Source organism: Cebus imitator, unplaced genomic scaffold, assembly GCF_001604975.1.
Source record: "Cebus imitator isolate Cc_AM_T3 unplaced genomic scaffold, Cebus_imitator-1.0 Scaffold210, whole genome shotgun sequence".
NCBI lineage: Eukaryota > Metazoa > Chordata > Mammalia > Primates > Cebidae > Cebus > Cebus imitator.
Window position 1 is genome coordinate 2,636,029 of NW_016107525.1, and position 16,281 is coordinate 2,652,309.

A 16,281-nucleotide genomic window follows, 5' to 3' on the forward strand; every position below is an offset into this window, starting at 1 on the left:
AAAAAAAAAAAAAAACAAAAAAAAAAGTACACCCTTTAACTATCGCCTTCATCCCATAAATGTTCCCAGACCTAAGCAAACACTATCTACTATCTCTAAGGATTTGCTTATTCTGAGTATTTCATATAAATAAAATCATCTAGTATGTGGTCTGTTGTGAATGTCTTCTTTTAATTAACATAATGTTTTCAAAGTTCATCTCTCTGGTAGCATGCATCAGTATCTCATTCTTTTCTATAATTTGTTTATCTGGTCATTCATTGATGGACATTGGACTGTTTCCACTCTTTGGCTATTGAGAATAGTGCTGCAATGAGCCACGTGTGTATATGTATTCCCTTGAGTACTTGTTTTCAATCTTTTGGGGATATATCTAAGAGTGAAATTGCAGGGTAATAAGGTAATTCTATGTTTATTTATTTATTTACTTAGTTTTAAGACAAGGTCTCACTCTACTACCCAGGCTGCAGTGCAATGGCATGATCATGGCTCACTGAAGCCTTGACTTCCCAGCCTCAAGTGATCCTTCCACCTTAGGCTCCAAAGTAGCTGGGACTACAGCATGTGCCACATGCCCAGCTAATTTTTTAATTTTTTGTAGAGATGAGTTCTCATTATGTTGCCCAAGCTGGTCTTGAACTTTTGGACTCAAATGATCCTTCCACCTCAGCCTCCGAATGTGCTAGGATTACAGGTGTGAGGCACTGTGTCTGGTTTTATGTTTGACTATTTAAGAAACCCCCAAACTGTTTTCCATAGTGGCTGAACCATTTTCCATTCCTGGCAGCAATGTCTAAGGATTCCAATTTCTCCATGCCCTTATAAACACTTGTTCTTTCCTGTTTTTTCAATGATACCCATCCTAGTGGTTGTGCATTGTTACTTCATGGCAGTTTGATATGCATTTCCCTAGTGTCTAATAATGTTGAATATCTTTTCATGTGCTTTGTGCCATTTATATACCTTCTCTGGAGAAATATCTAAGTGATTTGCTCATTTCAAATTGGGTTATATGTCTCTCTGTTTTTGAGTTGTAAGAGCTCTTTATATAGTCAGGATAGTAGGCCATTATCAGATAAATGATTTGTAAATATTTTCTTCCCTTCTGTAGGTCATCGTAACCTTCTTAATAACATTCCTTTATGCAGAAAATATTTTTAAAATTTTAATGAAGTCTAACATCCATTTTTTTCTTTTATTGTTCATGCTTTGAGTGTTATATCTAAGAATCCACTGCCAAATCCTAGGTCACCAAGATTTATCATTACGTTTTCTTCTAAGAGTTCTATGGTATTGGCTCTTATTTTTAGACTGATAATTCATTTTGAATTAATTTTTGAATATGGTATGAGGTAGGGGTCTAACTTTATTCTTTGCATGTGGATATCCAGTTGTCCCAGCACAGTCTCTTTAATAGACTATTTTTCCCCATTAAATGGTCTTGGCTCCCTTGTTGAAAATCAATTGACTATAGACACATGGGTTTATTTCTGGACTCTCAATTCCATTCCAGTGATCTATTATGTCTCTCCTCATGCCAGTATGACACTATCTTGATTACTGTTTTATAGTAAATTTTAAAATCAGGAATTGTGAGTCCTCCAACTTTTGTTCTTTTTCAAGATAGTTTTGGCTATTCTGAGTTTCTTGCAGTTCCATATGAATTTTAGAATAATCATGTGAGTTTCTACAAATAAGCCAGCTGAAGTTCTGATAGAGATTGAACGTGTAGATTAACTTGGGGAGTAACAATATTAGATCTTCTGATACATAAAAAAAGATATTTTTCCACTTATCTAATCTTCTTTAGTTTCTTTCAACAGTTTTATAGATTTCAGAGTATAACTTTTGAACTTATTTTGTTAAATTTATTCGTAAATATTTTATTCTTTTTGGTGTTTTTTAAGTTGAATTCTTTTATTCCTTTTGTTTCAGATTGCTCATTGCAAATATATAGAAACACAATTGACTTTTGTGTATTTATACTATATCTTTCAGCATTGCCAATCATGTTAATTAGTTTAAACAATTTTTTTAAATGTATGCCTCAGTATTTTCTATAAACAAGATCATGTTGTCTGCAAATATAGTGTTACTTCTTCCTTTCCCATATGGATGCCTTCATTTCTTTTTCTTGTTTCATTGCCCTGGCTAGAACCTCCAGTACCCTGTTATGAACAAATGGCAAGAATGGAATCCTTATCTTGCTCTTAATCTCAGGGAAAACACATTCAGTCTATCACCATTAAGTATGATATTAGATATGAGTTTTTCATAGATGTCCATTACCAGTTTAAGAAAGTTCCCTTCTATTACTACTACGAAATTATATCTTTTAAATCAAAACATACATAGTTAAATTCAGGCATTAAAAATTATTATTTTTCCATTACTAAAGGGTTTCATTTTTCTGGCTAGTATTTCAGAGTTTAGGACCTCCTGGTCTTTAAAAAGCAATTTTCATTAAACATTAGCCTGAAGCTAAACTCTGGTCAAATTTATTTATATTTGTCTCTAAATCTCTCAATCTCCCTCTCCCTATGTTACCTACTGGTTTTATTACATATAAAATGTACTCAAATGTGAAGTGTTGTAATTAGGTACTGCAGTGAGTGGGGATTTAAAATACTAAGTAATGTTCTTTATTACTCCCAAACTATAGAATAGATTAGAATGAAACCAATACTCTTGCTATAATCTGTCCCTAAAATAGAAGCACACAGAAGCTAATCTTTACTTCTGGGTCTTTTCTCTTTTACCTTCACCTTCACTGTGTCATGTATCTTGTGTCCAAGGTCTCTGGTGCCATGTCTTTGGCAATGCCTTGGTCTTGTTTCTGACTCAACCCTCTTGAGACAAGCAGCTTCTCTACCTAACCTGATGTAGCAGTAATGCAAAGGAAGACTTTCTAAATACTACACCTATGGAAAGGACTAGAATTACTGATCAATAACTAATAATTTAAGATTCCTGTTATAGAAATTAAATCATGGGAAATACTTCAAAACTAGGTAGACTGTGTGCAGTCTAAGGGTTGCTTAGCATTGTTTCAATAAATAGAGAAGCATAACCCTGATGGATCAGCAAGGGAAAAGCTACAGGACTTTGAAAAATGAATTCTCTGCCTCCACACAAGAAGGACCTCAATTCAAATAGATAACCAGTACTTTTTTTTTTTTTTTTTTTTTTCATATTCGTTAAGTGGACACATGGATGTTTTGAATACCAAGGAATACTCAATAATATATTATGCTTCATCTATCAGGAATGCTTTTAGTTGCAAATAACAGAAAATATGAGTAAGAGTGGATTAAACAAGTAAGGATTTATTTTTCTCATTTAAGTCTAAATGTGGTTTTCAAAGTGTGATCCACAGACCCCTGTGGATCCTCAAAATCCTTTGAACAATAGTTTAAGATTTTGTTTGCCTTTTTTTCCTGTTGACATTTGTACAGATGATGCTAAAGCAACAGAGGCTAAAACTGCTGGCCTCTTAGCAGGAATCAAAGGGGTGACACCAAGCTGTGCTGGCAGTAATCATTGTATTCTTCACTGCCATGCCATTGTGAAAAAAAGAAACCAGTTCCACTTTAGAACATTCTTGAAGAAACAGTAAAATATAAAATATATCTGCAGCACACTTGAGTTTGATGGTTGTCTCAAGGAAAGAACTTGCAGAATTGAGTAATAAGCTGAATTGTCTGCTTTCCTCATGAAACATCATTTTTACTGTAGTGATACAGATTTGGGTATTTGGCAGATATTTTCTTGAAAATGAACAAAATAAATCTGTCATTTTTAAGGAAAAACATTTAAAGTATTTGTTGCCAATAATAACATTGAAGCTTTCAAGTAAAAATTAGAGTTCTGGAAAACTTACATCTGGCACCATGAGCTTGTCAGCTTCCCAACTTAAAGACTTGGTGAAATCAGTGGTGATATTAACAAATGTGATTTTTATGATAGTTCATTATAAAATGGGTCATTAATTAGAAGTCTTGCATAACTAAGTGGACCAGTATTTTCCAAATAATAAATGAATACCTCATGGCAATAACTAATAAGTGGGAAGAAGACCCATTGAAAATGAAAGATTGACAAATAGCCTTTAATATAAGACAGTATGGAGAGCTCATTGATATGACTTCAGATTCCATACTGCAACTGATCTTTTTAAAATTAATAAATAAAATTTTCAAAAATCTCCCCCTTTTTATGTATAATATGGTAAACACTAATAGATATGTTCCATATTAGAGAAAGGTTTGGGGAATCCTGGAGGGATAATGAGGGGAAAAATACCAGATATAGGTGATGGGGGGATGAAGGCAGGAAACCACCTTGCCATGTATGTACCTATGCAACAATCCTGCATGATCTGCACATGTACCCCAGAACCTAAAGTATAATAAAACAAAACAAAACTCTTTACTTTGAAATAATTTTAGATTTACAGAAGAGTTGTAGAGATAAAAGCTTCTATATACCCTCTATTCAACTTCCTCTAATGTTAACATTTTATGTAAACATTACACATTTATCAAAGCTGAAAAAATAATATTCCTTGATAATGAGTGTGATTATAAAGAGTTGAGACCAAGAAATTTGAGATCTGCTGTTCTACAGGTAAGCAGTTGCTAATATTGGTTTAGCTGCTCAACAGCACCATCAAAGACCCAGAAATCATGTCTTTTGTTTCCTTTCTATTGTCTTTTTGTCTCACGATTGTCATCTCATGGTTGTAAGATGGCTCAATTTTCTCTTGTTAGTCTAAGGCTGGAAGAAGAGGGAAGAGAGTGTCAACAAGCTCTCCTTTTACGCACTGTCCCTTTACCAGGAAGCAAAATGTTTTGTAGCAAGAGTCCACCACACTCCCTTTAATATCTTTTTGATCAGAACTCACCAAACTATAGCTTGACCTAGAGGCCCAACCCTAGATAAATTGCTAGGGGAAGAAAATGGTACTAAAATGACTAGAACAATTAGTTAACCACCTGGGGGGCTAGGTTAGGTGTCTGCCTACCCTGAGATTAAGGGATATCTACCTACTTCTTGAAAAAAGTCAGGTTCTAGTAGTAAGGAAGCAGAGTAGAGAGAATTGTTTTTAGGTGGTGAATTGGTATTTTAACTGTCAGGTTGGAATTTCTATAAGAGACTATAGAAATTGAAAAATGAATGTCCTACTGAATACATCCTGATTTTACAGGTGAGGAGGGAGTGGTGGCATTATTTGGGACTATATGTAGCCACTTTTAATACCTGGCACACAAATACTAGCACTAGACCTTGAATTGCTATTTATCAGCTCTCCCTCCACACATTTCATAATAATATATAAAAAGATGGCAAATAAGAGAGTAACTCTCAATTTCAATTTATTCCCTTGACAGTAATTCCAGGAAATCTCAAAATGTGAAACAAAATGTTTTTCATTTGAAGGACTTGCCAGGATGTAGGGTAGAAGGTGAGGTTGAAGAGGAAATTTAGGACTAGAACTTGGATGTTTCTCTATTTGCATAACACATGGAGTGAGCACAAAAGGAGCAGCACATCATAAAGTTGAATGACTCAAAGCCATTCTTAGTATAATCTAGGAGGAAATCTGTGCCAGAGAATCATAATGAAAGAACTGTTAGAGAATAGGATTGTCATTAAACCCCACTGCCAATATGCTTGTAATCATAGCAGTAAGAAATCCTGAAATATTCCAATACATATAGATTAATATGCTTTTAACCTGCACACTAAGAGTATACAGAACCTTAAATATAAAGTACTTTGCACTGTTTGGTAAGAAGCCAGTATTTTATCATCCTAAATTTATAAAAGAATATTATTGGGTTGGTGCAAAAACAGTTGCGGTTTTTGCCATTTGGCGAAACCAGGCAGGAATAGTAGCAATCATTTGGCAAATCCGCAATAACTTTTGCACAAACCCAATATCATGTATCTGACTCAAGAGCATAACAAAGTATGTACGTATACAAGGAAGTAACTCAAGGGAAATTTACTTTATCTTGATCTATGTCATTTCCTACTGAAGTGACCTGGGAATTGGATTTCTTTTATCTACGTCTCAATGCAAGCAGCGGTTCTATTCCTCTTATTCCTTGGAATCTTCTTACAAAGTAGGAGGAGTATAAGGTTTTTCTTCTAGCTTAATATATATAAAAGTATGAAATCCAGATGTAAATTTTGTGATTGCTACATATTATAAGCAAGGACAATCCTTTCAACTTGGTCATTATATAACAGAAAGCATTCATAGCAACACTTCCCATTCCACCCAGAGATAGAATGCATAAATCTGCCTTTGAGATTTCATATTTTAATAGGAACTGATTATTTAACGCACCATCCCAGGTACATTCTACAACTGGAATGAGTGTGTTTTCTTGAATCTTATTGGGAATCAATTGTATGTATAGGTTACTCTATTCCCTCTAATCAACAGAGAAGCCCACAGTAGTAACAGACCACTTCCAAAATAATTTGCAAAATAGTCTATTACCTTGTATGCTGATAATCCCCTGCTTTCTTTATGTATCTCTCCCAAGATCACAAGTTATTTTTATCCCTAGGACACAAGAGCTACTGATTCCTCTTCTGGAATTCTACGCTAACAACTGATTTATTTACACTGACTGGTTACTACAAAAATGGGAGAAACTTAAGCAAACAGGCTTGGTTTATCATATTATACAATAACTAAAACACTGCTCCCCTTTAAAAATTTTCCTCATTATGCAAGATTCTGTCAGTATTTCTTTTGGCGCTGTTCCACAGTGCTATCCATCCAAGATCATAGTAGGGCTGTATTTCTGGGTGCAAAAGAGGACTCACCCCCACCCCGGGGTCAGAATGTTCCTAAGGCAACAGCTAAGAGTTAGGGAAGTGTCTATACTTCTGTGTTTAGGGGAATTACTGCACTTAATGGTGGAATTTTACAGAATTTTAAATGGGATTTTTTTTCATCACAATTTCTGCTAAACTCCTAAAGCTGAAGAGAGTAAAGTGTGAAGTACTCACCCCTCATTCTAAAATAAGCAACAAGTAGCTGTAAGACACCCACTCTAAGGCTTTTTACCAAATATTTAAACTGCTTCTGTTAACCACACTCCCATATGCTTCCCAACCAAGCTATATGAAAAGAGAAGTGTGCTGAATTAAATGAATTCATAAGAATAAGTGAGTGGTGGAGAGAATGGGGTGTTTCCTACAGTCTTGCTATTTCCTCTAGATTAGAGAGGGAAGAAATGAAAAGAAAGAAGCATGTAGATCCTAAGAACAAAGAAGACAAGGATCCTTCACCCTGATGTTTTGCAGTGTAGATGGTGAGATCTCACGACCCCAGAGAGGAAATGGTTGTGATATGTGTTGTCTAAGATGGGATCAAAAGAAACCCTCATAAATTATCCCCATGTCCCAAAGTGCCATTGAACAACAGAAAGATTACCATGGCCTAAGTCGGCATTGAATAGTAGCTCTCTGCTGGACCACATGGGAGACCAGAGAGGAATAGAAGCAACTACCACTGGCAAACTATGTGAATTGAAAGACAGGAACTAGATAGCTCCACCTTTCCGCCCCATTGCCTTAGCATTGTATAAGACTTACTTGAAAGTGTGTCAATTTCTCCGTCTTTCTAAGAAGGGCTCATTATTGGATAGCCTTAGACTTTTAAAAAAGATAACAAAAGTTGTATTCAGGGGTAATGGAGGTGGAAAAAATTTGGCAGGCATGTCAGGCACATTTGGAGCATTTTCAGGAGAATTGGTGGGATTAGAAAGCAAGGGATCCATGCGTATTGCACTAGTGGCTAATGTTTCTTCTAGAAAATAATTTAGAGGAAGAATCAAGATGAGTGAATTCCACTCTGGAAAAAGACCAGTGTTTAAGGACAGAAGTGAAATAGACTCTAAGTATAATATTATGTATATCAGGTTGTATTCTAGGCCAGGCTCAACAAACTCAAGTCTGAATCCTTTAGCAAGGAGGCTGCAGCAAAAAGAGTAAATCTAATTGAGACATTCAAAGCCAAAGAATCTGCAGCATTGGCACCAACAGTTTTGGCACTAATGTGATACGGTATCTGTGGTGCTGGATGTGTTTAGCTTTCTAAGTAGGTGCTAAATGATAGCTCTCTGCTAGACCCCATGGGCCCTCACACAGGGATAGTAACAAGTCCTGTTGATTATAACAAATTACCAAAATCTTGGTGGCTATTCTAGCTTCTGCTGGCTCTTGGCATTCCTTGGTTTATGGCAGCATAACCCCAATCTCTACTTCTGTCTTCACATGGCCTTCTCCTCTGACACTGTGTATTCTTTTCATCGGATTTAGAGTCGACCCTAATCTTAGCATGATTTCTTAATAACATCTTTAAAGGCCCTATTTCAAGTAAGGTTGCATTTTGAGGTTCCGGGTGGATATGAATTTTGGGGTGATATTATTTAACCCATTAAAATCAGCACTCTCAGTGCAGGCATCTGCAGCATTATCACAGGAGGGAGTCAGCATCTTTAATATTGCCTTGGTCCAGCAGAGATATTAGGCATTGATGTTCTTGGTAAAGGTATTAGCATCCTGAAGCCATCTGTGCAGAGCAGGAATGGAACATGTTTTAACAGTAGATGGGGACAAGAAATGACTGAGATCTTATATAAGGAAATTGCTGTAAGGGCTGCAAGCTGGGTAAATTAGTCAAAAAGCTCATATTGGCCAGGCTCAGTGGCTCATGCCTGAATCCCAGAACTTTGAGGCAGGTGGATCACTTGAGGCCAGGAGTTCAAGATCAGTCTGACCAATATGGTAAAACACCATCTCTACTAAAAATACAAAAATTAGCCAGGTGTGGTGGCACATGCCTGTAGTCCTAGCTACTAGGGAGGTTGAGGCACAAGAATTGCTTGAACCCGAGAGGCAGAGGTTGCAGTGAGCCAAAATTGCGCCACTGTACTCCAGCCTGGGTGACAGAGCAAGACTCCATTAAAAAAACAAAAACAAAAACAAAAAACAAAAAACAACAAAAAAAACTCATATTAAGAATCTGCTTAGCTAAATCCCAGTGCATTACAACTAAATTTCATCATATTAGTCAGGGCAAGCAAAAGTGGAACAAAGATGATAAAATGGCTATTGACTGGACCATTGCAAGGAAGTTCCAAAGAAGAATGGGCTTAGTAGTAACAGAAAAAGCAAAGAGAGCTTAGCTAAATGTAATAAACTTTATATGAGGTTCTAAAGTTGAATGCAGAATTTCTAAAGGTTTATGGATGGGATTGGTTGTGTATCTATGGTTGGGATGGTTGGGATTGTTTGGGGTTCTGGCCACCAACATGTGGAGATAAACATTAACTGCATATATTATCCCTGGTTAACAGGAAGACAGAGAAAAGCAATCCCAGAAAGCCAACAAATCAATGAGCATAAATGATGTCAGCTATGACAGTGTCACAGTTAAAGAGCAGGAACACTCTAAATCTTAAAGGACAATAAGAAGGGACTTGGCCAAGGGATATTGTTACTACTTCTATGAGGAAAGAGAGACCAAGAAAATGATACGCCTGTGTAGTATTACCTTAAGTTGGGTGTAACTGCAAAATATATTCAGAAACATTGATGAATTTCCATTTCAGAAAGGGAGTCTATGGACAAACTATGATCAATTTCCGCTTCAGAAAAGGAGTCCATGGACAAAGGGAGTCTATGAAAAGCCTCATTTTTTAGGTTGATGGTACCTTCAGTTCCACAAGCCTAAAATTTATTAGAAATAATACTAGCAAGAATCAGAAACCTACATTGACACTGTTTTACATGAGTGATAAAAAAAGTCTATCCTTTCCAGTCTCTAGTAACCACTTTGATCATAATACATAGTATACCTGTATTGAGATATCACACTATGCCTCCACATATAGGTATAATCATCATGTGTCGATTGAAAATAATAATTTAAAAAATCAGAAGGTCTCAAAGGGCCTTTTTTTCTCAGATACTGTTTTCATTGACATTGTTGCAACACAAAAAAACACATGTGTACTTTTTATGGTCTGGCCAAAGACCTACAGATATTTATATCCAAATCAAAAATTGGGACAAATAGTCTGCCAACAGTATTTTTTTTAATGATTTCTTTGTTTATTGTGGACATTCCTACAGAGGAATTAGAATTAAACCACCTTTAGCCACACATTTTAATTTTTTAATAGAAAATAAAATAGTATATAATTTGACTGTCCCAGAAATTCTGGGGTGTATATTTGTCTTATTTGTACAGGTAACATTTTAATAACGATTTCAACTTCATGTCACCTAATGTTTAGAGTCTCTCATCCTCTTGACCTTACACTCCATCTACTCTGCTGATATAAAGCAATGGATAAACCCAAACATCTGCTTTGTTTGCTTGCGGTGAATTCTGCTACAGAAAGTTGTAGAATAGTGCCAATTGGCTCCACTACAAATTTATGCCATTTAATCTCAATTGGGCCTTCAATACTGCTTGGCAATTCTTCATTCATCCCTGTGATGTTGCCCCCAGCAGCTGTTCAAAATATTTTTTACTTTCTGCAGGCTCTCACTCTCCAAAGAAAATCACAGGAAGGAAATAAAACCATTTCTAAAAAGTATAATACAATATAAACTTCCCTGAAACAGGATTTGAAACTGGGTACTAAAAGAGCACAACCAAATACCTGAGGAATGGACCTAGATCAATAGAGAGATATAGTCTAGTAAAATATTGGACTTTAAAGGGGAGGAAAAAATCACTCACAAAGGAGAGGAAATAAGATTATCATTAGACTGACAGCAAAGCTTTATGCTTGTGGAAAAAGAAGTAGCATATTAATATAGCCAAGGAACAAAACTGTGAGCCACAGATTTTATATCTAGCCTGATTTTCAAATAAAAAGCCACAGGACAATTTATCAACAATTCGTTGATTCGAGAACTCAGGAAATATTATTCCCATGAGGGCTTTCTCTTTTTAGAGAATATGCTTCTGACAACTAAAATGTCTGGAGAGACACCCTCAACCTCAAGCCTGTTGGCATTGATTACTAAAAGCAGTTATCATAGGAAACAGGTGCAGCCAAATATTTTGTACCTCTAGACAGAAGCACACACCACCACCTGGGAAGGCAAAAGAAGGCAAATCAACTAAAATCTGATCAAGCCTGTAGAACTAACTACCAATTTACAAGAAATGCAAGACAGAGCAAAATCAAGACAGTGGAAAATTAGAGGGGAAAAGACAGTTTCTTCAACAAGTAAGTTGCAAGAAAAAAAGAATGAAGGGGGATCTCTAGATTTAAAAAGACTTAAGAATAATCAGGGGAAACATAACTAGTCTTCACAAATGAACACCTGGGTGATAAATTTGTAAAGAAAGTAAATAATTTATCACCATAAAAGTCATGGTAGAGATTACTTGTGAGGAGATGGAGAGAGCTGTGATTAGGATGGTGCTCTGGGGTGGCTGGCAAAATTCTGATTTTTAACTTTGATGGTTGTTTATAAGGATGTTTGCTTCAAAATAATTGCTGAAGCTATCCATTTGTTTTATTTAGTTTTCTGTTATATTTTGCAACAAAAATGTTTAAGCTGGGTGTGGTGGCATGCTCCTGCAGTCCCAACTACTCGGGAGGCTGTGGCAGGAGAATCACTTGAGCCCAGGAATTATGGCTGCAATGTGATATAATCACGCTTATGAATAGCCACTGGACCCCAGCCTGGGCAACATAGTGAGATTCCATTTCTGAAAAAAAAAAATTTTAACTCCCCTTCCCTCCCCTCCCTTCCCTTCTTTTCTTTTCCTTTTCTTCTTTTCTCTTTTCTTGTCTTTTTTTTCTCTTTTCTTTTTTTTTTCCTTTTCTTTTCTGACAAGTTCTCACTCTGTAGCCCAGGCTGGAGTGTAGTGGTGCGATCATAGCTCACTGCAGCTTCAAACTCCTGGGCTCGAGTGATCCTCCTGCTTCAGCTTCCTGAGTAACTGGGACTACAGGCATGAGCCATCGTGCCTAACTAATTAAAAAAAAAAATTTTTTTTTTCTAGAGGTGTGGTCTTGCTTTGTTGCCCAGGCTAGTCTGGTCTTGAATTTCTGGCCTCAAGTGATCCTCCTCCTTTAGCCTCCAAAAGTGTTGGGATTACAGGCATGAACCACCATGTCTGGCCTAAAAAGTTTAAATTAAAAAAAATTATATGTCATTTCACATTGGTTAACCTTTCCATTTTGCAGCAATGAGGCATTAACACCTCTGCTTTTGTCCACTGCAAGTCTTATCACTTCCATTATTTATTTTCTCAATGTTGGTTCCTCCCTGGTAATAAAAGTTGTGAATAAAAATGACAGTAAATTTTATATTCATAGATCAATGAGTAAAAATGGAAACTGGCATTTTCACATAAAATCTGCAATTTCCTTTCACTTTAACTCCAATCAGAAAGGTACTTTTTATATTTATCACTATTTCATCAATTTCATACACAATTAAGTCACCAAAGTCCAAGTATGTTCACATATACTAAAATCGAAGAAAGACAATGGAGGAGAAGGCAAAACCTACGAGTTGCATCAGTTGCCCTTAGCTTTGTTACTTTACTATTATCTAGCTTCTGTTACCTATCAGGCTTGTCTGTTATAATAAGTAACAATTTTATATCTATACTTTTGATAATGGACCGTTTTAGGCATATATAGAAGTAGTTATGGTAGTATAATGAACCTCCATTCACTCATCATGCAGCCTCAACAATTATCAACAGATGACCAATCTTGTTTTATCTGTACACATATCTAATATCCCTTGTCACTGGATTATTTAAATTAGAATGCTGCACCCTGAGGTGGTGTGGCCTGCTTAAAAGCCGGGTGGGACTGACGGCCAGCAGCCGCTTTGGCCGCTTCTTTCCCTAAAAGCCACAGCTGCAGAGGATAAAAGCCACTTGCCGCGTCAGTTTAAAAGCCGTGTTCCATAGGTAGCGGGAGCGGAGAGTGGATCCTGAGCAGCCTCACTGCCGCCACTGGCCTAGTTACCATCACATCCCGGGAGGAGCCGTAGCTTCCGCAGCCGGCCCCAATCACCATCGCTGCAACCATAACCAGCAAAGCCGAGACCCGGCAGCCGCTGCCGTTCCCCTCCGCCCCCCACCGACCCCGCCCTCAGCGCCGCGGACACCAAGCCTGGCACTACGGAAAGCGGCGCAGGGAGCGGTGGCCCGGGCAGCCTCACATCGGTGCCGGAGGGCACAAGAAGGTCATCGCAACGAAGGTTTTGGGAACCTTCGGTTCCCAAATGGATATGGTTTCATCAACAGGAATGACACCAAGGAAGATGTCTTTGTACACCCGACTGCCATAAAGAATAACCCCAGGAAGTACCTTCACAGTGTAGGAGATGGAGAGACTGTGGAGTTTGATGTTGTTGAAGGAGAAAAGGGTGCGGAGGCAGCAAATGTTACAGGTCCTGGTGGCGTTCCAATTCAAGGCGGTAAATATGCAGTAGACCGTAACCATTATAGACGCTATCCACGTAGTAGGGGTCCTCCACGCAATTACCAGCAAAATTACCTGAATAGTGAGACTGGGGAAAAGAATGAGGGATCAGAGAGTGCTCCCGAAGGCCAGGCCCAACACGCCGGCCCTACAGCAGGCAAAGGTTCCCACCTTACTACATGCAGAGACCCTATGGGCGTCGACCACAATATTCCAACCCTCCAGTGCAGGGAGAATTGATGGAGGGTGCTGACAACCAGGGTGCAGGAGAACAAGGTAGACCAGTGAGGCAGAATATGTATCGGGGGTATAGACCACGATTCCGCAGGGGCCCTCCTCGCCAAAGACAGCCTAGAGAACAGGATAAAGAAAATCAAGGAGATGAGACCCAAGGTCAGCAGCCACCTGAACGTCGGTACTGCCGCAACTTCAATTACGGAGGCATACGCCCAGAAAACCCTAAACCACAAGATAGCAAAGAGACAAAAGCAGCTGATCCACCAGATGAGAATTCGTCCGCTCCCGAGGCTGAGCAGGACAGGGCTGAGTAAATGCCGGCTTACCACCTCTACCACCATCTGGTTTATTCATCCAACAAGAAGAAATAAGAAATTCCAGCAATAAGAAATGAACAAAAGATTGGAGCTGAAGACCTTAAGTGCTTGCTTTTTGCCCATTGACCAGATAAATAGAACTGTCTGCATTATCTTTGCAGCATGGGGTTTTTATATTTTTACCTAAAGACGTCTCTTTTTGGTAATAACAAACGTGTTTTTTAAAAAAGCCTGGTTTTTCTCAATATGCCTTTAAAGGTTTTTAAATTGTTTCATATCTGGTCAAGTTGAGATTTTTAAGTACTTCATTTTTAATTTGTAATAAAAGTTTACAACTTGATTTTTTCAAAAAAGTCAACAAACTGCAAGCACCTGTTAATAAAGGTCTTAAATAATTNGCCTTTAAAGGTTTTTAAATTGTTTCATATCTGGTCAAGTTGAGATTTTTAAGAACTTCATTTTTAATTTGTAATAACGGTTTACGTTTACAACTTGATTTTTTCAAAAAAGTCAACAAACTGCAAGCACCTGTTAATAAAGGTCTTAAATAATTAAAAAAAAAAAAAAAGTCGTGTTCGCTGCTGGGCCGTTGTGAGTTCCCCTGCCCCCATGGCTTTCGGTTGCCACGTTGACCCCGCCAGAACCACTTGTACGCCTGGGCCACTTCCAGACCTACTGCCCACACAGGGACCTGTGGCCAGCAGGCAAACGCCCTGGAGAGCCTTTTTACCCTGCTGCCTGAGACTAGGGAATGCCAGAGAGGCCTGCCAGAGCCAGGCGCCAGGCTTCCGCGCTCCCAGGTCCCTTGCAGGCTCCCGTTGTACCTCGCCCCACCCCGCTGTTTTCTCCAGCCCACTGCGGCTGCGCAATTAGTTCCGCCCCTGGGACTGGGCTGTTCCCGTCAGCAAGGAGGGAAAGGCCTGGGGGCTGTGCTTGCTTGCGATGCCCCACAGTCTCCTTCACGTTTTGGTCCCAGAGACTATATCCGAAGGATACAGAAGGAGGCGGAAAGCAGAGAGAGAGCTTGAAGGTAAAAAACTGCGCTTTTAATTCTGGCTGGGCCGCGCTGCTTAAGAGGGGCTGGGTGGTGCCTCTGAGGAGCCGCCCCGCTCAGGTTCCCTGCAGCCCTGCCTAGCTGCGGCCGCTTCAGGTGTTATTAAAGAGACAGGACAGAATGGGCCCGTTTTACTCACGATTTTGAGGTCTTCTTCGGCTGTACCCTTTTCCTGGCTGTACCCATCTTCAGGTGTACCCCTCTTCTGGTGTACCCCTCTCCTGCTGGCTCGTGAAAATGTAATATTGGGGTTCAGGGTGCACTTACCTCCCCTGAGAGGATGTTTCTCCAGGTTCTTGGCCTCCTGCCTTCAAGAATGAGAGAGGGTACCACGTGCAGTGTGCAGTAAATGCCGGATGCAAAGTGTTTATAGAAAGTGATTTATTTAGGGCCGGGCGCGGTGGCTCAAGCCTGTAATCCCAGCACTTTGGGAGGCCGAGGTGGGTGGATCACGAGGTCAAGAGATCGAGACCATCCTGGTCAACATGGTGAAACCCCGTCTCTACTAAAAATACAAAAAATTAGCTGGGCATGGTGGCGCGTGCCTGTAATCCCAGCTACTCAGGAGGCTGAGGCAGGAGAATTGCCTGAACCCAGGAGGCGGAGGTTGCGGTGAGCCGAGATCGCGCCATTGCACTCCAGCCTGGGTAACAAGAGCGAAACTCCGTCTCAAAAAAAAAGAAAGTGATTTATTTAGAGAGAGAAATAGGAGAAGGTGAGAGAAAGAAACAGCTAACTCTCACACTGAGTGAGAGAATCCAGAAAGATGGAATCCAGGAGAGGAAAGCAGCTTCCACACTGAGTGGAAGGGAATAGAAAGAGATGGAGTTTAGGAGGGAAGACAGGCTTCCACGAAGGGAGTGTTCGTGGGAGGGGACTCCAGAGGGAAAATCCAGGAGAGAGAAAGATGGCTTCCACAAACAGAGTGTTTGAGGAAGGGGATTCAAACATGGAGTCAGAAGGGATGTGGAAGAAGGGGACTTTTAACCTGGGAGGAACCCCCACCTTCTCTAAGACCCCTGGCCAACGAAAGATGTTCCTTAGAACTTCTGCTGAAGTGATTGACTCTTAGTTTCTTATCGTGCCTGCAAAATTCAAACATAAACCTTAAATCTCCCAGATGGAGAGAGATGGGAGGGGGTCATGGCACTGAGAAGTTCTTGCCCTTAAAGCT

The 16,281-nt window shown here is 39.1% G+C and overlaps 1 pseudogene; it reads left to right on the forward strand.

Annotated features, from left to right (window-relative positions):
* Positions 1-14,050, forward strand: part of LOC108317846 — a 67,975-nt pseudogene extending 53,925 nt beyond the window's left edge.
* Positions 14,051-16,281: the final 2,231 nt, after the last annotated feature.